General features: G+C 44.6%; 1 protein-coding gene across 1 annotated transcript in view; it reads left to right on the top strand.

Moving 5' to 3' along the window:
* DAGLA (diacylglycerol lipase alpha) overlaps positions 1–23,187 on the top strand; it is a 642,479-nt gene that overhangs the window by 53,412 nt on the left and 565,880 nt on the right. The gene's annotated exons all lie outside the window — the stretch shown is intronic.

Genomic DNA, 23,187 nt, shown 5'->3' with positions numbered 1-23,187 from the left:
AACAGATCCCTTCAAACCCATGTCCTGTTGTGGCTAAGAAAGCACAAGCACTCCACACTAGCTCCACTACCTGGGGTTAAGTGCCCTGAAACGAAAGTAGAGCCTAGAGGCAACTGCATCATTTTTTTGCAACGCCATATTGTGCTAACTCTACCCTGAAGGTATTGTAACGCTTTACACGTGTACCAGACAGTTACATTAAAGTAAGACATTGGACATTGTTCCTATTATTTTTGGTAAAAACAGGGATTAGTGACATGCTCTAGAGAACATATTCTTCTAAAAGCTACAGCTAAAAACTCAGCAGGCAAATCTCAAAAGTGCTGTAAGACAGTCTGGAACCCAACGTTCATTAGCACTTGCAGAGCACACAGGCTAGCATTAGAAACGTCTAGTACCTTGAAAGCGCTACATGAACAGCTGGCCTATAGAGCTACCTTCTAATATGTTGTGCAAAGAGTGAAAATAGAAAGCACAAACAGTCTCTAGAACATTGTGTTTGAACATCTAGAACTTAGAGAATAAGAATGGTTCCAGGACATATTGTCTAAAGTTCTAAATTTAGCCTCTGAGAAGCATCTATTGCAATTCGTAGGAAGACATGTTCCAGACCCCCAGAGCAGGCCTTTCAATGTGTTGCACCATTAACTAGAACTCAGCGGTTAGACACAGGGGTTGGAACGCATTGGTTGAAGAATAGAAAGGCTTTGATCGATAGGAAGCTGTGGAAAGTGGTCTTTAAAGATATAGGGCCAGATGTAGGAGCCCTAATACCGGTCGGAAAAGGCCGATTTCAGCCGTTTCTGACCGGTATTAGGCTTTTCAGATGTAGGGGGCCTACCGATTCGGTAATTTTACCTAATAGGTAATTTTACCGATTCGGTAAATATACCGATTCGGTAAAATACTGAATCGGTATATTTACCAAATCGGTAAATCCATATGTAGCTGGCATTCCCAAGAGTGCCACAGGCCCTTAAGAGTCGGTATTTTACCACACAATCCTATTGTGTGGTAAAATACCGAATTCAGGTGTGCATGCACATCTGTGCATGCACACCTGTGCCATGTGACACACAGACATGCCCTAGGGCATGTATGTGTGCCACATGTCACACAAGCCTATACTTGGGGTGCTAGAGGGTGTCAAAGTGACACCCCCTGCACCCTTGCAGGATTCGGTATTTACCGATTCAGTAAACACCGAATCGGTATTTCCCATTGATTCCTATGGGCTTCAAGGCCCATAGGAATCAATGGGCAATACCGATTCGGTATTTACCGAATTGGTAAATACCGAATCTGTAAGATTCGGTATTCCTAAATTCGGAATTACCTAAATCTGCCCCATCCCATTTACAGACTCTTAAATACCGATTCGGTAAAATTCGGTATTTAAGAGTCTGTAAATGGGAATTACCTACCTAAGATTCGTGCTAAGAGCTGCAGCAAAACCACACGCCACTATCTATAAAGTGTGGTGCAAACTGTTGAAATCCGTAGCATTGGTGCAAATTCTAAGCCATGTAAGATGCAGAGCAGGAACTTATAACTGTGGTGCAGACTCTAATGTGCTTTACAGAGAGGTGAAACTGACATCGCAGAAGCTCAGTCTAGAACTTCATGCAAGCCACGGAACCCAGAGACCTAGAGGAGAATGTAGAACGTTCTGTTTGCACCACACTTTATAGATAGTGGCGTGTGGTTTTGCTGCAGCTCTTAGCACGAATCTCCATAGCGCCTTCATCTTAGACTTTGGCACTATGGGCTAGATGTAGGTAATTCCCACTTAGCAAGATTCACAACTCCGTGCCAGACTGTAGAGTCAGCTGGACTCCCATCAGGCACCTGGAGCTGCGGGTCAGACGGGTACACCCTCAAGAGCCCTGGAGCCACCTTCACAGGAAGGCACTTTCACAAGAACTTCATAGCCTTGGCATGAGGGGCACCCATCGCCCAGTCCCCTGGAGGTTCTTACAGCCAGCACACGCTTTCTGCCTGCATCCAGCTCCCCTGCCTTCCTTCAAGGGGTTACTGTGGCTTTAGATCACCAGGCACTATTCTAGCTTCTGAGAGTGAAATTACAACCCAGCACACCTCCTTACACCGTGCGTGCTTCATCCTTTCATATTTACAATCACTTTGCCAGTTCATTAACAAGCCGTCGCCATTGCGAATCCGGAGCCCAGAGCCCTGGAGCCATCTTCACAGGAAGGCACTTTCACAAGAACTTCATAGCCTTGGCATGAGGGGCACCCATCGCCCAGCCTCCGGAGGTTCTTACCACCAGCACACGCTGCCTGTCTGCCTGCATCCTGCTCCCCTGCATTCCTTCAAAGGGTTTACTGTGGCTTTAGATCACCAGGCGCTATTCTAGATTCTGATTTGATTGATTGGATTGATTTGATTATTAGATTTGTAAAGTGCAACGAATGCCCGGAGGCCTCTTGGCGCTAAGGACTGAAGGAGCGTGTAAAGCTAGGGTGCAAATGGACTTAAATGTCGGTTTGAAATAGCCAAGTTTTTACTTCTTTACTGAATGCTTTCAGATTTGGACTATTTTTGATTGTAAGCGGAAGAAGATTCCAAAACTTGGCAGATCCCAACAAGAAGTTCCTTCCTCCCCATCGTGCCTGCTTGAACCTGGGAATTTGCAAAAGTCTATGTTGTGCAGATCTGTGGTTCCTAGACTGCATATAGTATTTTATGCGCGAGGTTAGGTACGAGGGGCCCTTTCCACGTATTGCAAAGTGACTTAAAAATAATTCTCTTCTTAACCGGGAGCCAATGCAATGCTCCTAGCTGCTGAGAAACTGATTCATGTTTGGGGATGTCCAGTATTAATCTTGCTGCTGCATTTTGCAGACGTTGCAGCTTTTTCAGGAGTTGGGTTTGAATCCCCACATACAGTGCATTACCATAATCCAATCTGGAAATGGCCAGAGCAGTCACCAGAGTTTTTAAAGCCTCCAGGGGAACGAAGGGGCATATTCTCTGAATCATTTTAAGGATTGCCCAGAAACTGGAGGTAAGGCAATTGATTTGACTGTCAAAGGTCAGCCTACAGCCAAACATGATCCCAAGATTTTTTGCTCTGGAGACAGGTGTTGGGCACTCCCCCAGCTCTGCTGGCCACCATTTCAAAGACCAGGCCAAAGGATTGGCACCCAATACTTCTGTCTTACTGCCGTTAAGTTTGAGACAGTTGGATTGCATCCAAGAGTTAACATGGGTCATGCAGTTGTTAAAACGGTCGTCAACCTCTTCTTCATTATTGGTTATTGACACAACTACCTGTGTGTCGTCTGCATAGGATATTACCGAGAACCCAAACTGTCTAATCAAAGCGGCCAGAGGGTTATGTAAATATTAAACAATGTAGGGCTCAGAGATGAGCCCTGAGGTACTCCACATTGTAGATTGAAAGTTTGGGAGTTGGATTCACCTAATTTGACTTGAAAGGATCTCTCCGTGAGGTATGATGTTAATAGAGTCGTGGCATGTTCTTGGACGCCCAGATCAGACAATCTGGCGATTAGGATTTTATGATTGACGGTGTCGAAGGCCGCCGACAGATCTAATAATATCAAGGCGGCCTTCCCGCCCTCGTCCAGTGATATCCTTAGCTCCTCACTTGCAGCGATTAGAGCAGATTCAGTTCTGTGTCCCTCTCTAAACCCGAATTGTGAATTGTCAAGCAGATTGTTGGAGGAAATAAAAGAAGTGAGCTGGATATTAAGCAATTTCTCCAGAACCTTTGAACAAAAAGGAATTCTGGAGATTGGCCGATAATTGTTAGGATAGGATGGGCCTAGATGGGTTTTTTCTAACAGCGGTAGCACAGATGCTACCTTCCATGCTTCAGGAAATTTTCAGTGGAGTATTGTCCCCGAGAATAGGGCACTTAGTTGTTCATTAAGAATCTCTGGAAAGAGATGAAAAACTTTTGGGGGGCACGGATCAGACGGAGCCCCAGATTTTGTACCTACTATGTTTTTCATGATTTGATCCATAGTAGGAAGGGAAAAGGAGAAACCGGAAGAACTCGGAGTGGGGACACTCCTTTGGGATGAAGGTTCGTCAGGAAGTTTAGAGAATGTTTTATAAACTAATTCCACCTTGTGTGCAAAGGCCTGGCCCAACATGTTACAGAAATCTGGATTGTTATCTGATTTAATTTTAGTCGTAAGTTTAGCTAATTTTTTGATGATGACAAAAAGCTCTTTACTTGAGTTTTTAGATGTTAAAACTGGTGGTAAAATAATTACTGTTTTCTTCCATAATGAACTTTTTATAAGTGGCTAATGCTTGTGAGTACTTCATTTTCAGATCCTTGTTATAGTTATGCCTCCATTGTTTTTCTGTTCTCCTACATAGTTTCTTTTGTTTCCTCAGTTTATCAGAAAACTAAGGTTCAGAAGGTGTTTTCCTTCTTAAGATGGTGGCTTTTAAAGGTGCTACTATATTAGTGGCCTTAGTAATCCAAGAAGTTATGTTCTGCACTTCCAGATTGGTTTCGACCTGTGAATTAGGCTTATTTAGCATTAATGAGGTTTGGAGGAGGTCCGAATCAATTTTTGCCTAATCTTGGTATGTGTGTTGTCAGTAACTTGGTCCCTGTCTTAATTTGAGATGAGGCTTCGATTGTGAATATGATGACCCTATGGTCTGACCATATCACTGATAGGACTGCCTGTATTTTAATCTTAGGGTTGGAGGTAAATAGGCCATCGAGAGTGTGTCCTGCGACATGAGTACTCTCTTTGACCAGTTGTTTCATCCCTAAGCCAGACAGGGGATCAAGGAGTTTGGCGTTCTTAAGGTCCGAAGTATTCTCTAGGTGGTAATTAAAATCACCTAGGATGGTGTAATTCACATAGTTAATGCTAGCTTCCAAGAAAGGGGTAAGCTTCTCCACCAAAGAGGCCTGGGCTTTTGGTGGACAGTATATTAAAAAGTCATTCCATGCATCATTAGGACTGAGTTGTATCTGAAATGATAGGAGTTCGCAATCATGTTAGGTGCCTAATAAAGATGCTATTATGGGTACTCCATCTTTAGCGATGATGGCCAACCCACCACCTCTTTTATTAGTTCTATCTACCCTAGTAATCTGGAAACCTGTGGGGAAAGCTTGTATCAGGTCCGGATCAGATAAATCATTAGCCCATGTTTCGGTTACAAATATTAGATCGAGGCTGTGACTGTCAATCATCTCAGCCATCTTTATGTTATGCTTGATTAGTGAGAGTGAGTTCAATAGCATGGCTTTTATCTCTCTAGGAGTGTCCGAATGTTTTGGAACAGTTGGGAGCGAAATTTGTTTGACTGACGTGAAGTCAAACTGCAATTTGCAGTGTTCGCATTCTTTGAGTTCCAGTAAAGGATCGAACTTGGGACAACGAGAGGGTACTGACTTAAAGCACCGACTAGTTAGGTCCTCTCTAGAGTAGCTGATGCGTGCCTGGCTCTATGGAGCAGGGGTTCTGGCCCTCGGCCTGGGCCAGGCGCGGACGGCAAAGACGGGCTTGCCTTAGGCGCGCCACCGGTGCGCCCGCTGCACGCTTCCGCTGCGTGTGCGCATCAGGGGGTCCCTAAATACTGGTGGATGCGCGTATGCTAGAGAACTAACCCAACCGGAAGTTATGTTCGTCTCCAAAAGGACCCTCTCAGCAAACGGCACAAGCTGCGTCAGACCGGGGCAAAGGAGAGCACAGGTGAGTAAGTATCGTGAATTAAAATGCAAGATAAAAACAAGTTTTTAGTTCAAATAACAAGCGGCACTCTTTACATAAGCGCAGCATAGCTAAAAGCGTCTCCACTGTGTCCGCCGCGCGTGCGCATCAGGGGGTCCCTAAATACTGGTGGGCGCGCGTATGCTAGAGCGCTCACCCAACCGGAAGTTATGTTCGTCTCCAAAAGGGCCCTCCGAGCAAACGGCACCAGCCGCGTCGGACCGGGGCCAAGGAGTGCACAGGTGAGTAAGTATTGTGAATTAAAATGCAAGATAAAAACAAAGTTTTTAGTTCAAATAACAAGCAGCACTCTTTACATAAGCACAGTGTAGCTAACAGTGTCTCCGCTGTGTCCCTAAGAGCTTCTAAGAGTGAAATTACACCCCAGCACGCCTCCTTACACCGTGTGTGCATCATCCTTTCATATTCATAATCACTTTGTCAGTTCATTAACAAGCCGTTGCCATTGCGTGAATGTCAAAAATAAGTGCTCACCTACTAATTAAAGGAGACAGACTTCAAGCCGCAAGCAAACGATCCAGTCCGGGTTGGCAGGGCCTAAAGGAGACAGGGTGGTCACCAAAAAGCCACACTTTCAATCGGAGGCCAGCTTTTACCATAAAGGATGACGCACGCCAATCAAAAGCATGGGCGGAGCTCCACTCCACTTCCGAAATCACAACTACAATAGATCTACCAGAGCGTGCATCGCATGTGCTGCAACGCTAGGTGAGACCTAACAGGGGTCTTATGGCATGTTTCTGATGTTAGAAGACTGATAGCTAGCTTCTAAACCTGGCTTCTGTTCTTGCTAAAAATCATGTCACTGTAAGAAAATATCTTTATTCTCCAGTGGCTATAATTGTGAATATTGGCAGGGTCATCTGACCGGTGACACCTGTGATGGGCGGGTGTGGGCTGAATGTGGAAGACAGCCCTCTAGGAGCAGCCACGGCCCGTTGAGGGAGTTTCGGTGGGGCGAAGAGGCGGGGCGGGGGAGGGGCAGGGTGGGGGGTGCTAAAAACCAGAGTATGGATAATTGAAGGTAAGTAAACAATTTAATTAATAAAACGAATTTCGTAGCGCGCCCTGCATCACATTTTGCGATGTAGGGCGCGGTACGAAACTCCCTCCACGGGCCGTGGCTGTCTAGGAGTAGCTGGCAGAAACACATATTTTACAAAGACTAGAACATTGCCAGCCGGTCACTACAATCATGCACAGCTCCAAATAAGATATCATTAACAGACACAAGTCGTGTGCTGCTGTTAAAATGTCTGTGAATCGTGTAAATGATCTGAATGTCACAGAACATACTTCCAAGCACAAATGATATCGCTGTGGAAAGTACATTCCACACTCAAAGCCCTGCCCGGCGTTGTTGAACCTATGTCATAGTTTTGGTAAAGTTTGCCGTTTTTCAGTCCTTGTCCTGCCGCTCGAATCATCCCACGCCCCATCGGGCTGAAAGAGCTTCAGCACCTTCCCCCTTCCCATACATGTCGTGTTCTGTAGCCCCTGTTGCAGGCATGCAGCTGCGTGGGTGTATGTCCCTCTGTCCCAGGGAAAGCCAGGGCATAGACCGGTTAGAAAAGAGAGCGTTGCAACGAACATTCAATTTTTTCCTACAGACACCTTCAGTTAACTTGCTTCTGCAGTGTCCTCAAAGGAGGCGATAGATATCACAGATTAATCACAATATCTAGGACAAAAGCCGCACAATGGGAGTTCTAATTGTGCAAGGAAGAGTGGTTTACTGATCACCAATATTTTAAAGAGCGTCAATGCTTCCACATTAACGCTGGTATGACAGATCTCGTCTGCACTTCAAAGGCAATCTCTGCCATCTTCCTGTGCTTTCAAGTAAACAAGGCAGAATTGTCAAATTGTCTTTATTTGCAATTGCATTTATATAGTGCTTACTACTCAGGTGATGGGTAATAAGCACTAAATAAATGCTAACAACGGAAGAAAGAGTTTGTGTTTTTTTTAAATGCAGTGACCAGGTTTGGGGGGCGTGGGGGGGTGTTCAAAGGCATAAGCGCACTTTTACTTGAGCATCAAATTACATTACACAAAATCTGACTGGTTTTTTGGCACAGGAAAATTACGTGATTTGCCCAGGATCACAGAATCTTGAGCTGACAATGGGCTTGAAACGTAACCCTGTTTCACATTTCCAAAGTTTGCAGCTCAGGCTGTTAGGCCACACCTCATTGGTTAGTATTGATATCACTGGCTGCTGGTGATCTTTGATAGTAGTGGGGAGTGATACCGCCCAGGAGTTCACCCCATGTATTTCCCCAAAATTTGCCTCTCTCGTACTCACTCCCTCACATAGGCCCAGATAAAGAAACATTTTTTGCTGGGGTTTGCATCACAAAAGTGACGCAAACATGCTCAAAATGTGTTTCTTAATTTACTTTCCAGCGCAAACCTGTTTTTTACTAGAAAGTTACCTAAAAGTAACACACAGCCGTGCAAAGCTCTGCTTTGCATTACTCTGTGTCATGGGAGTATTGGGTGGTACATGGGAGTTCCAATGCAACCCCCCATGTTTTCGCTAACAATAGTAGTACAGAGTTTTGCACCAAAAAAATAAATGCCACTAAAAAACAGGAATTAAAAAGAAGAAATGTGTACTGCAGGGTAGAGCACACATCCCAAATAGGAACCGTTTTAAAGTTAGACGAAGCATAGTATTGTGTGCTGGAAGGACACCTTTCCAGTAGAAAACCTATGCTAGATTCGCACAGACATCTTTGCACTATGGTGCAAAGGATTCTGTGTGGCGCTTGGCAGCCTAATTGTGCACCAGCTTTATGGAGAGAGCAGGATAGTACCATACCTGGAGCTTTCCGGCTCTCTCCCTCAGATACAATGCAGCAACTTTGGGTGGTGCACTGTGTTGTGTCAAGGTTTTGATAATCTGGGCCTTAGTCTCTTTCCCCTCACTCACTCTAACTCACATTCTGTCCCTTGCTCATCCTGACTCACACTTATTCCCATTCACTGTTACTCATAAATACGCATACTCATACTCACTGGTTCTTATTCTGACTTACACACACTCACTAACTCTGGGCCCTGGTGCAACTGCACCTGCTGCACCGTTTTTTAGCTTCATCCACAAATCACTTCCACGCCCTCTCACGACCTCCAATCAATCACTTATTCACTCGTTCTAACACAATCATTCTCCTTCACTCACTCCTTCGTACTCACTTTCACTTATTCATTTACCCTCTCATGGCCAGATTCTCACTTTCACTCTCATTGAAACAAGTTCTTACACAGAGAGAAGTAGGTTCTTGTTCATGCGGAGTCAGGGGGGCTCTGCCGCAAACAGACCTCATCATATTGTAGAGCTGAACTTACTCTTCTGCAGAGAGAGCTGAGCTCCAGCCAGATGCAGGCAAGTACCTGCATACGTAATGCTGAACCCATGAGCAGCTACAGCAGAGACCGTGAACCCGTAGGTCATTTCTTTTATTGAGCTGGAGATGAGTTCCTGCATACATAATGCTACAGCCCTGGACAGATAGAGCTGCGCTCTTCCAAGTATGCAGCTGAGCTCCATTGCAGACAGAGCTGAGCCCCTGTGCACACATGGATCGAGGTGATTAATGTTAATGTTAATGTTAATTAATGTTTGAGCTTGTAAAGCACACTGCTGCCCTTAGGTTTCCTGGTGCTGTATAACGCTGGGGAACCCGTCCTGGCTTTCCCTGTGGGATGGTCCCTGCTGGGAGTCCCCAAGGTGGAGCCAGGCATCCCCGGCATTGATGGGGCCTTCATGGAGATTAGGCAAGCTAATGCCCAGAGTTGCCGAGTGAAACCCCTGATTAGAGTAGGCACCGAAGCGAGAATTATTGAGTCCGCTGACCCAAGTCCAGGACCCTGCCGCGTCTGGAATTGAACCCTGGTCCCGGCCGACTTCTGCTCCCGGCTCTGCCGCCTCTAACCAGTAAGCCACACCACTCCAATAACAGGTACAGATACAGTTTGTAGGCAGAGGTGAGCTCTTTCAGCATTCATTCCTATATTATAAAACCTGAAGTTCTGTGGAGACTGAGAAACTGGGACCAGCTAATATTCTGTAGTAGTATTACACGCGTCTCACCCAGTTTAAACTTACACATGGCCTGTTTCTGATAGGGAGTGAGGAAGAAAAGGTGGGAGTGAGGCTGGCAATGAAAGAGAAGGAATTGAAGGAAGCGATTGAAGAGAGAGAGAAGGTAGAGAGTAGTAAAAGAATATTAAGCATGTGTGAGAATTTGGACAGAAAAGTGAGAACAAAATGAGAGGAGAGAGTGACTGAGATGAAAAAGAACTGAGACTATTAGTGAAACGACAGATGCCCGGGCGACGTTTTAACTACAGCACAACAATCTTGATAATAAGGCAAACTTTGTTTTGTTATGTTAAGGGCATTCGTGAAGTGCACAGCTCACACTGGAGAGTATCCTGGTGCTAAGAAAGTAGGGTCTCTGTCAGCTGTGACTGGGCCCTGTCCAGGTGAGGAGACATGTTTGCAGTTACTTGTGGAGCTCAAGTACTGTGAAGGCAGCTCTAGTGTGAAAAACTCTTAGGGCATAAGTTAGGAGCAAGCAAGAAGGCTGATTCTGGTTCTGTGTATCCAGAGGATGTGTGCGAGCAGGAGTCTGGTTCTGCAGAGGTGACTGGTAGGTGTGTTGAAGCTGATGTCGCTATTGAGGTAGGTGGGGTAGAGGTTGTACAGGACTTTGTATGTGTGGGTGAGCCATTGTAAGAGTGTTGGTTATTGAATGGGGAGCCAGTGGAGGTATTTGAGGTACAGAGTGATGTGAACGTGGGGGAAATCCTGAGTGTGTTTCTGGCCACTGGGTTTTGTGTGGTCTAAAGTCTTCAAGCATTTAGACAGTGATTCTGATATATGTTATGTTATGTTATGTTAATTGGGCTCTTCTATAGCGCAACGGCTACTCCAGTCGGAGTGTCCCGGCGCTTTGGCGAAGAAGTCCTTTAATGGAAAGGAACATAACTGCAAAACTGCAAAAAAGGAACAGCAAAATTAACTAGTAAAAAGCCAGGTTTTTAATGCCTTTCTAAAAGACAACAGACTGGGGGCCTGTCTAAGAACAATAGGAAGTTCATTCCAAGCGCGCGGAGCCAGGTAGTGGAAGGAACGCCCTCCTTGTCTGGTTCGCTTGATGGATGGAACGACCATTTTAGACAAGGAGGCAGATCGCAGAGCTCTGCTCGGCTTGTAAAAAGCAAGGCGCTTTCTAATATACCTAGGGCCTGAGTCATGAAGAGCCTTATAGGTTAACGTCAGGCTTTTGAAGAGAACCCTCTTGGCTATAGGGAGCCAGTGCAATTCCTTCAACAAATTAGAGGCACTAGTTCGTCTGGGGAGTCCATAAATGGCCCTAGCGGCTGAATTTTGGACTACCTGCAGTCTCCTTATCAAATATTTTGGGAGTCTCAGATAGAGGGCATTTGCATAGTCCAAACGCGACCCGACAAGTGCTTGGACTATGACCCTTCGATGGTTCACCGAAATCAAGGGGAGAAATTTCCTGAGCATCCGCAGGATTCCAAAGCATTTCCACGAAAGACACGCAATTTGAGGCCCAAAAGTTAACTCATTGTCAACAATGATACCCAGGTTTTTAGCCTTGGTACTAGCATTGGCAGGAGGAAACAGATCTTGTGGCCACCAACTTTTCCAGTTTGGTTCAGAGACACATCCGAAGAACAGCAGCTCCGATTTATCGGAGTTGCATTTCAAACCGTGTCTTTTGAACCAATCAAAGACTGCCTCTAAGCAGCCTAAGATACGGATCCCATCAAACACCTCGTTCTTGTTATAAGTAAACAAGAGCTGGGTGTCGTCAGCGTAAGACACGATCTGAGCGCCAAACGACTCCGCAACCTCTGCAAGGGGGGCCATAAAGATGTTAAAAAGCAGGGGGCTAAGAATAGACCCCTGAGGGACCCCCACTTCCAGGGCTGCCATAGCTGCAGAGTGAGGTGGCGCCCAGATCGTTTGTCGACGGCTGGCTAGAAATGATTTAAGCCAGTTCCACACCGTCCCCCTGAGGCCACAATTCCAGAGTCGAGTTAGGAGGGTATCATGGGGAACGGTGTCGAACGCCGCCGACAGGTCTAACATGACCAACATGGCCTTTCCTCCAGTATCTAAAACCTCTCTAATGGCGGTGGTGACTTCAAGTAATGCGGTCTCTGTGCTGTAATTCGCACGAAACCCAGATTGAGTAGTGTGCAACAAGTTGTTATTCTCGATGAAGTCAGAGATAGATCTGTGCACGTGTCTTTCCGCCACCTTCGCCAGAGCGGGGAGGAGAGAGATAGGCCTATAGTTGGCATGTATGATGGGATCCAGAGTTGGTTTTTTTATTAATGGAAGGATGAGAGCGCTCTTCCAGGCCTGAGGGACTATGCCAGAAGACAATGAGGAGTTGAGAATGGAATTGATGGGGCCATTTAGCAAAGGGGCTATTTTGTTGAGGCAAGAGACCGAAGATAGTGCGTTGCCATAGTCCAGCTTGCTGGTGATGAGTGCCTGGATGACCATTCTGTATGTGTTGACTGGGAACCATTTAAAGATTTCATTGAGAATTTTGAGAGTGTGGAAGCAGGAGGCAGTGAGTACGTTGACTAAAGTAAATTATACAGCATATTTCCCCCATCCCTTTTGCTTCCTTCATCAGACATCTGCCTTTCACTGTGTCACTGGGCAGTGTTCGTGCTGGCTGTGGATTGTGCCGATACCAATCTCCAAAGAAATATTTTTGCCACCAGCACACTTTTTTTTTTTAAACAAATCAAGCACTCAAATTAAGAACTGGGGTAAAGTGGAGGTGTTGCGCATGTGTCAGATCCACTTGGCAGCTCTGTTTTAGAATTGTACAAGGTGATCTAGTCCAATTTGAAATTGTGTTTCATGTGGAATATCAAACATAAGCCCTTCAGATACTGAAGAAGTTTGTGTTTTATATATTAACTTCTCTGACTTGGTTGAAGCAGGCAAACTTCACAGTGAGTGGATGGACCAGTAAAGCATAAAGCTTGTGAGGGCAGCTCAATTTCAAGGGTGCTGTAGGAGGTATTTCCCGCTCGATCCTCTGTTAGGGCATGTGCACTAATCGGTAATGTATGGCTTGGTGTCACCACAAACAAAGGGAAGAGCTCCAATCAGGGTGCCCTCAAATCATCTTCCTGTGAGAGAGCGCCAGGCATCTGTTCAGGTGAAGGAACATGAGCTGTGCACTGGCTGAGGGTGCAGGTGGTGTGCACCCATGGGAGCTACTGAAGATCATTGAGAAGAAAGCAGCAGGGTTATGGGCGTGCACACACTTTTCCACATGCATGGGTCTACTCACAGGTCTCCTGGCTAACCCTGCAGAAGTGACCTATGCCCCTGGTGATTACAGTAACAAGGATACATTTTAATTTTACATGGCTTTAGCTCCTTCACAAATGTGGCTACCAACACTACTTCTTGTGATGAATTTCTCTTGCAGCGTGTACACATTTAAATCTGTGCATCTTTGTCCAACCTTCTTTAATTTGGAGAGAAAAAATCAACTTTGACTTAGGAGAAAGTGTGTATTTTTATAAGAAAATAATCTAGTTCTAACAAAATGGGAACTGGCTGTATATGTGTATATGGCTGCCAATATTAATGTGGATTTCACCTGTATTTTTTTCTTTGCCTCCTGTGTTTTTGCTGTGTGTTGACATTATGCTGGTCTAGATGCTTTGGGCACTTTGCCACTGCTGTTCAGTGCCAAAGTGCAAGTGCTCCCTGTAAATTGTTGTTATGGGTTGGTGATTCCATGATTGGCATATTTGATTTACTAGTCAGTCCCTAGTACAGTGCACTGTGTGTGCCCAGGGCCTGTAAATCAAATGTTGCTAGTGGGCCTGCAGCACTGATTGTGCCACCCACAGAAGCAGCCTGTAAATATAACTCAGAACTGCCACTGCAGTGTCTGTGCACAGTTTTGTACTGTCATGTCGACCTGGCAGGTGCACCCACTTGCCAGGCCCTAACCCTCGCTTTTCTTACATGTTAGTCCCCCTAAGGTAGGCCTATGGTACCCCTGTAGGCAGGGTGCAGTGTATGTGAAAGGTAGGTCATGCCCTGATGTGTGTGGGATGTCCTGAGAGTTAAATACAGCCAATTTGTTTTTTCACTATTGAAAGGCTATTTGTCCCATAGGATAGAATGGGGAGTTTATTCATAAGCATAACTGCCCATGGGAACAATATTGGAAAATAAAGTTTGATATGCCTGAACTCAGAATGTTAAGATGCATCTTTTAGTGAGGGTGATTTTTACATTCTGGGTTTGAAAATACCACTTTTAGAAAGTAGGTATTTTTTTCCTAACCACCCAGTGTGCCTTGGCTAGGTTGTATTGACTGTCTGGCTTAGGAGTGACAATGGCTGGGGATGTGCATTCTGTTCAGACAGCCACTTGGGGGGGTTAGGTGTGTCCTGCCTTTCCAGGGCGAGTCAGGGCTGAATAGATCTTGGCTCCATTCAGAGTAGGGGTAGGAGATTTCTTTCAAACATTAATTGGATTATTCAGCCTTAGACAATGCTGTCTCACCTCGTGCCAGGAAGCTGCACCAGATAGGACATAGCTGGTTTTGGCTGGGCAAAGAGCTTCTCTGCCACAGAGAACAAAGAATCTTGTATTATAAAAAGAGGGGCTCAGACCCCAGACTTTTAGATCACTTTTGGTCTTCAGGAGGGACCTCTGCCAAGGAGAAGACCTGGAAGAAACTAGAGTAGGAGTACTTCCCCTTTGCTGTGTGCTCTCTTGGGTTGGCCTGCAGTAGCTGTTTCTGCCAAGGAGAGGAACTGTGTGTGTATCTTGCTAGAGAAAGTATCTCTAAGGTATCTCGAAGGGCTTGAAAGTGGAGCTTGCCACCTGTTCAAGATGTCTCAGGAACAGCAAATACCTCACCATCCTTGTGGGCACCACCTCTGGATCTGCTGGATTCAGTTGCTGAAGACAAGGACAACCGACTCTGTGACTGAGTCTGTCACAGGATTCAGTGTGCAGAAGGCACCGCAGAAGGCACCACCACAGTTCACACGGCATCCTTGGTCTCACCAACGTCGTCTTGATGATCATCACCGAGCCGTTGCTCGCACTGCGTTGTGTGGGCACCGCTTCTCTTCACCCTGCTTGAACGTCACCAACACCGCTGCTGCCCGACCGGTACATTGACCGGTTCCGTTGTCTGCACTACAGCTTGCCAGCACTGATCGAGCACCGCCTCACCCTGCACCATAAGCCTTGGTCTCACCGAAGCCATCTGGACGATCGTCACCGAGCCGCTGCCTGCATCGCATCATGAGGGCACAGCACCCAGCATGCTTCCACTTTTGCAACGCAACCGTGACAGTTGCCCTGACTGGCTCGTACCATTGTGCCGGCAGCAATGAGAAAGGTACTGTTTTCGAATCTATCTTCGCTTTAGCTGGACCAGCACCAACGCAGTCAACTGGAATCAATATACTCTGTTGTTTTGAGCATCGCGTTATCCCCGGTGGAGCTTCCGACTCGGAACAACTGTGTTTTGTGGATATTTCTGCAATTTAAAGGTTATCTTGCAAAGCAACAGTTTTTAAAGTATTGTATATTGGATTTTTGTCGTATTTGGTCTTGTTGGTTTAGAGAAAGTTTTGCTTATTTTTCTAAACTGGTATGGTGTCCATTTGTAGTGTTTTCACTCTGCTACTTTATGCATGCATAAATGCTTTACACACTGCCTCGGAGATAAGCCTTTCTGCTCATGCCAAGCTACCAAGGGGGTGAGCAGGGGTTATTTTAGAGTGTATCCATCTTACCCGGGCCAGGAAGAAAGGTCCCTACTTGGGCAACATGGTATAACTTATGATACTGCCTGACTCCTCTCACAGCAGTGCATAGCCGTTTTAAGTTTATTGAGAAGTCATTCCATCTTCAAGTGAAAATGCATGTATTTAATGTTTTGGTGCTTGTATTGCACAGAAAGCAGTGGTGTAAAACGCGTGTAAAACAAGGAACCATGAAATATGGAAAATAGTTCACGGTTATGTGTAAAATACCTAATTTGTCATCATAAAGGTAGTCCCCGAAACACTGTGCAGAGCTTCTACACTGAGCTAGAATATGCAGGTTCGAGGACCAAGGCTATGAAAGTTATATGGCGAAAAATGCAAATTATGTGGCACCTTGTCTGGCGGTATTATTTTCATTCATTTGAGCTAAGTAAATTATGTTGCATATTCAGTAAATCCATAATTATGCTGTACATTTTCAGCCGCAGATTCATATAAATCCACAGATTTCACCATTGCCTATTGTTTTATCAAAAATCTATTTGTGACAGGAAATCAAAACCTCAACATTTTATTGCAGTCAATGCCCATTGTTAACTGCACTTGCATTAAAACAGCCTGCAATATAAAAAAAATACATAATGTGCACCTGTTGTTGCCATCTCGTGCTTCCGGTGACATTTACAAACCACAAGGTCAAAAATATCTGTCACCAGAACCCCTGAATGATAATATTGGACCAGATTACATAGTTACCTGTCATGTATTCTTTGTACGTACTTAACTTTAAATCTTTGTGTAGTTGCAAATATATCAAACTCCACCTTAAACAAGAGACAACCCATTTAGCTGCTACTCATGTATAGCACATAAAAACTAAAATAATTTACTTTCATTTGACTCACTAGACAGCGTGAGGAATACAGCCAAATGGCTATGTTAAGATATCAACAGAACATGAGTGCTCACAGGGAGTGGTGAAATCGAATGTTTGAAGCTTTTTTTAAAGTTCATATACATCAACTAAGGAAGGAGGTGTGGTATAATTGTTGAGCTGTCGATCTCAGGACTTTGGTTTGTATCCAACTTGGCCTTGACTGAAAATTGCTCAGTTGTGAGAAATCACTTAATTACGATGTACCCAAAATGTAAATGTGTGAGATACTACTTTAAGTGGGTGTAACTAAACAATTCAAGCCACCACTTAATGAATACAGTTGTGCATCATTTTCTATCACCTCCCATAATGTGCCTTGCTCTGTTGCTTTCGGACTAGGTCCATGCTTTAGAAATACCAATACATGCATGCTTTTACATTGTGAACAGGTATTCAGCTTATTATTCCTTATGGATACCCCTTCCTTTGAAGCTGTCGATGAGCCACCCTCAATTTGTGACAGCCAGATAGAAGCTCGCCACAATTTTCTTTATCTCGATCTATTCTTCACACCTCAAGTCTACTTCTCAATGTCTGAGGGAGCTCTTTCTGAGGCACATTGGGAGATTTCTCCACCACACATCTTCTTGTTCCTTGGAAGCATTTTATCATTATGTAGTTTATGCTCCTTTTAATCAGATAAGACACTTTTCCAGTAAGCCTTCATTGCTTTCTTTGCTGTATCTCAGACCAGGAGTATAGCTACCATTGGTGGAGCAGGTGCACTGGAACTGAAGCCCAGAGCAATGAGCGGCCAGTTGATCCCCAAAAATTGCTGCATTTACTACCACACCAGCATTCAAAGTGGAACTTTTCCCTGCTTGTACCAGGGCCCATGTCATCCATGCAACGCTACTTTGCCAGACAGTACAGTCTGGTACCAACCATCTTGCAGATATCCGATGCTCACAGGTCTGATGTACACTCACTGAGTTCCATCAGTGTTTGGTGTCTGAGGGGACTACATTGGCAAAGATAAAAGATCTAACATTAATGTGCTAAAGCAGGAACGAACAGACATGCACATATGCCTGTTCCATACATTAGCACATTGAACCCAGACCTATTGGCCTTCCAAACCTGACTGAATCCCAGTGCGCGAAATTGTAGAATCATTACCACTGTTTGGTACTAGACCCCCCACTTGAAGTTTAAGTTTAGGAGCGCCCCTGCCTAGACCCACTCATAAGCTGTCTTTCTCACCAACTTCCTGAAATTAAAACTACTCTGGTTTTTAATGTGCATTGCCCTTTGAAAATTACTAAAGTAGGTTAGAAGTTATATATGTGCCTCCTCCAAATCAACCTCCACTTATTATAATTCATTCACGTCTGCCAATGTCTTCTAATAGAAGCAGGACATGAACCTACTGAGCTTGTCTTTGACATAAATGGGCTTATATTACCCTTGAAATGTTTTATTACTCTCCAAGCTAATTCATTTGTACCCCAGACGCCCATCAGACAGTGAGAGCGTTACACTAATGTTTTTTATGATTAGGAATCTCTGTCAGTTTAAAGTCAGATCACTAATTCGCTCCTTGCGCTCTCGTGCCCACCACTACGGAACCGCATAGTGTGACTTTCCAGTGTTCTAAAGCTATCAGGGACTCCCCTGCATGCATATCCTGACTTCCAGCCATTTGGACACTATTTGGGAATTGACATTCATTCCCAATCCATGTCGGGTTTTGTGGAAGCCAGTCAGCTCATGCTGGAAACTCCATTACCTATAATCCCCTGCTCACTGCTCCATCTCCACCCCTGCAGCCCAAGGATGGCGGAGGAATTCAGCTCACCTGTGGCTGGCTGCTGCTAACTTGCACATGTTGCACATCATTGCTGTGAGCTCTTTTAAGCCCCAGCTCCATCAGGCCAGTGTTGGTCATTGTAGCTGTGTACTGGTGAGAGCGACCCTTGTTTCCTGAGCAGTTGATATCCTTATTTCTAGAGTTTCTGAGCTATAGCTATTCCTTGTTCCTGAGCTGTAGCGGTTTTTACCTTGTTCCTGAATTATCATGGCCTGCATTGCTATCTTGGCGCCTGACCCTCAGCATTCCTTGTTCCTGTTTCTGAGCTATAGTTTTTCATTGTTCATGAACTAGCACTGCCTGCAGTGCTACCATGACTCCTGAGCTTTAGCTACATTCTTGTTCCTTGACCAGCACTGCCTTCAGTGCTACTTTGTACCCTTGATTCCCTAACCAGCACAATTCTAGTATATCTTTGTAGCCTCTCCTTCTGTATATCCTTTTCCAGTGCCTGCCTTTCTTACCATTTCCTTGATTCAGTTCCTAGATTGCTGTCTTTCGATTCCTGCTGTCTTGTTTCTATTACCTTGATTAGTAATAGTTAATTGCTTTCTGCCAAGTGTGCCCTGTGATTTACTTCCTTTCCTGTTAAGCACTTGTCCTTACTAGCTCCTTGTCTATCGTGCTTGTGTTTAGTTCAACCCCCTTGCTGTTACTGCCTTGCATGTTCCTGTTTTATCGCTACGATCCGTGGGCACTGCTGACAACCTAGGTGGCGTTTCTTGGTCTCTATGAGTATTGTCTTTGTGTTACATTTATAACATCACCTCAGGTATCAGCTCCACAGACCCTGCCTTTGCATTCATATCCTATATATGGGTAGTTGCAGTCAGTATCTGTAACAGCAATCGTGGGTGAAGAACTTACTGAGCTTCAGTCTTACCGTGTGAAGCTCACAAGTGCTTTACCCCACATTCCCTTTATTGTTAATGTTGTTAGGTGTATATATATGTCTTGCACGTCCATCCTGGGTGTAGTAATTCTGAATGCTAAATTGCTTCTTGAATGCCCATCCTTTCTGAGTCTTGTTCACTTGTGCAGTCTTCCCCTTTAGATCCCTTTTCTCCTCTGACTTTCTGTGTGATACTAGGCAGCGCTGTACTCCTCGGTCTGCTTACATTTCATGCCAGTCACCAGTCCTTGCCCAAGTCCCTGACTGTGCTCCAGACATAGTCCTTGACAGTCACTAGCAATTACATTGATGGAGTTCTGCAGTATTTTAAAGAAACAAGTAGCTTTATATGAAAGCGAAGTTCATCAGCATTTTTTATAAAAAATGCGTGTTTACAGCACCGTTCCCAACTTTATACATCACGCATTACACTAACACCGCTTGTAAAAAGTAATCCTGCACCACAGACATTGGGACTCCCCATGCAAATCCACTCTGTGAGGCGACAGTGTTCTATGTTGCTCTGGTGCTGATCATAGGGACTCTTCCCTGCACTAATCCTGGTTTAGGACCTGATTTAGAGTGCGACGGAAAAGGTACTCTATCAGAACGGTGACAGAGAACCCTTCTGCTACAATGAATGACCGCCCGCCTCATTTAGAGACAGGCGGACCTTCAGTATGCCAGGGGCAGAGATAACTCCATCTCCTCCACTGACATACACCTCTGACAGCCCAACGGAGTAAAGCCCGTCCGAGATTTTGCCATTTGGCCGCCCACCCTGTTTAGAGAGGGTGAACAAATTGTAAGTTTTTACTTTTACTAAGTAAAGCCATTTCATAGAAACCCCCCACACACACCATGGGAGAAAACTCCCATAGTGAGCGGGGTCATTGTTTTTTTATTTTAGTTAAAAAAAGTCCCACTTTGGGATTTTCTTATTGAAAATTAAAAAAGAAATTCAAGGTGTGTTAGACTGCTCCGTCATACTCGCAGAGCTGTACAGCACACTTTCAAGGCAGTGACAGGAACCGCTGTGACTGCAGTTGCTGCCAATGTAAGAGATGGCCGCCGGGTCAATGGAGATCTCTAGCAATGGAGATCTCTAAATTTGCAGTATGCTACCTCTGTCAAGGTGACAGAGTAAAACAGTCCATTCCCCTGACAGAGAAAGAACACTCCAAATCCGGCTCCTAGAGTTCACCTAGGTGCCAACACCTTTCGTCATGATGATGTGCATGGATGAACCCATCCCCAAGAATAGTGTTCATCCCGCTGTGATATTATCAAAAATTCAGCCAAACCCCATCACTTATGTTTCTCACTGTTTCTGATCTACATTTTTTTAAATTTACACTTTTGGCTGGCTAATAGTGTGTACATGAAAGTTGCATATCCAGAATTGTGTGCTGTAACATACACAATAGTGGGTCCTTCCTCAATAAGTCGATACCGTTTACCACTTAGTGTTGCTCGTGCAAGGGGAAGCGGTACTGCAAATACACTTGTGCAAAGGAACGTCTGTCGCTCATCACAGAGCACTGCCACTGGCTGGACCAAGGCTGTGTGTGAAAGAAGAATGCACTTCGCGTCATCATGCTGACAACAAACTTCGGGGACTTGTTTGGGTAGCTAAATATATGTGTTAAGGTACTCCTTCTTTGTATGTTACGTTTTCAAGATATACCAGTCTCTTTTTCTTTTACTCTATGTGACAAGCAGGTTCACATGAATAATACACCGGGGGCAAATACAATATTTCAGCAATACAGTCATTAAACAATCTATAACTATAATTCAAGGGGCTGCTCTTTGGTAAACAGTAGATTTCCTGAGCCATCTCTACTTCTATTTGTCTCATAAGTAGCTCCAGCCCACTTATACTTATATCTGAAAATGTATTCCACCAGCCAGCAACCGAAGCATGATTTTGATCCAACCATAAATGTGTGGTGCATTATCTGGCAGAAATGATGATAAACATACTTTTCCTGCAAATACAGCTCAAACTAATTGAGAGTAGCCGAATAATTGAGAATAGTCTAATATATCTAACTGCGGGGTAGAACATATATGCTTCGGTGTCTTCAAAAACACGTTCCCAATATAATGACTGATCCTAAATGTCCCATTTAAATGGACGATATCGGCCACAATACAAGTGTTCAGAAATATGGTAACAGCCCCATTTAAATAAACTATTCGGGTGTGGTACATGTCCTTATAGTGATGTATTTTCAGTCTAAAGACGTCTACAGAAGGATTAGTAAGTCTAATGGATTCTGAGATTTGTGGCCTATCCACCTGTCAAGGAAAGTGTATGGGCCAAACTATGAACTAAAGTTACTTATCAGATTTATCATAAATTAACAGTCTGTAAAATCTATCAATCTTTCCCATCTTTTGATCACTATGGACTTGCCCGTCTCCTATCAAACTACAGAGTAACTGTTACAAAAAGATATTGCAAAGGTAAATCTACTTACTAGTATCCTTCAGTGGTACCCTAATGATTAGTTACTTAACCATCTCTCTTATCTAGTAGATATCCCCACCATCCTGCAGATGTCTTTGATTACCAGAAGAGATAAGTCAGAGTGGTGGAGTCATGTGCCTCTGTTGTCTCTCTTGTCCAATTCCATTTTCTCTGTTTCTACCCCTAGCCCTCACGTTCCTGTGTAGGTGGTCACTGGTAAGGGTGGTGAGAGATGGAAAATCACATCACTGCTGTTGAATCTTGCATACAATGTTAGTGCATTTTGACATCCTCTCAGCACAAAGCTCCAATGTACAATTTGTCACCAAAATACCACTACAAGGTTGCACACCTCACCTCCATTCAAATAGCATATCTTTGGAAGGGGAAACGTTTTCCAGCTACTCGAGGAACAGCCAGCATGGAAATATGGATTGCCACTGTACAGTATTAACTTTGTGCGCCTGGCGCCACCGAGGCAGAGCACCCAATTACACTAAATCATGTGCTGGCTGCAGTGTAGGTTCGAACTCTGACACTTGAGGAGAGTGCACTATTGAAAGACAAAATCATGGTTTGAAAATGTGACTGTCCTTCAATGGAGGCAGAATGGTGTCTATTTTAAGAGGGTGAAGGGATCCACTGCACGTCGATACAATGTGTTACTGCACCTGCCAATAGAGTAATACCTGGAGGGAGGATCTCTATGGATCCTGTACTTCTCCATATAGGTGCCCTATGTGGGTGTGGGAGGTTCATGGATTGTGTGGAATGCTCATCTATTTGAAAGGAATCATGCTTCACAAATATTACATGAATGAATGAATTATTAATGCCCCGGTTACTTACCGGTAATCTTCATTACTCCGAGTATAGTCTTCCTCGCCACATGATTTACATAGTGAGCTTTAGCTCCACAACAGAACCCTCCAAAGCAAAAGAAAACACCTCCCACCCCCTCCCAACATGGCCGACCAGTCCCACCTGACCTCTATAAGAGGCGGACCGGCCCAACCAACAGCCTGATCTACCAAGCAAACAATGAAGCCGATAGCCAGACAGGGAGGGGGGGGGGGAACTCTTTTGTACTCATGTTGGGCTTAGACGCCACCAATTTGTACTCATTGACCTATTGATTTATCTGTTTAACCATGCTCCCTCATGTACTTATCTTTGTAAAGCGCTCTGATATCTGCAAGGATCTTGTCCGCGCTATATAAAACTTTCAAATAAATAAATAAATAAATAAATGTGGCGAGGAAGACTATACTCGGAGTAATGAAGATTACCGGTAAGTAACCGGGGCATTACCTCCTCGTTAGTCTTCCTCGCCACATGATTTACATAGTGAGCAAATACCCAAGCCAACAAGGCTTCATTGACCACCATAAAAACAACACCACACGGTGATGCAGAGAAACCAACCCAAGGTTGAAGTATAATCAATGACAAGAAAACAGGGATCACAGGAAACCTGAAATCAAGATATAA

The sequence above is a fragment of the Lissotriton vulgaris genome, chromosome 2_1 (genome assembly GCF_964263255.1).
Source record: "Lissotriton vulgaris chromosome 2_1, aLisVul1.2, whole genome shotgun sequence".
NCBI classification, from domain to species: Eukaryota; Metazoa; Chordata; class Amphibia; order Caudata; family Salamandridae; genus Lissotriton; species Lissotriton vulgaris.
This window is presented reverse-complemented; position numbering and strand designations above follow the sequence as displayed.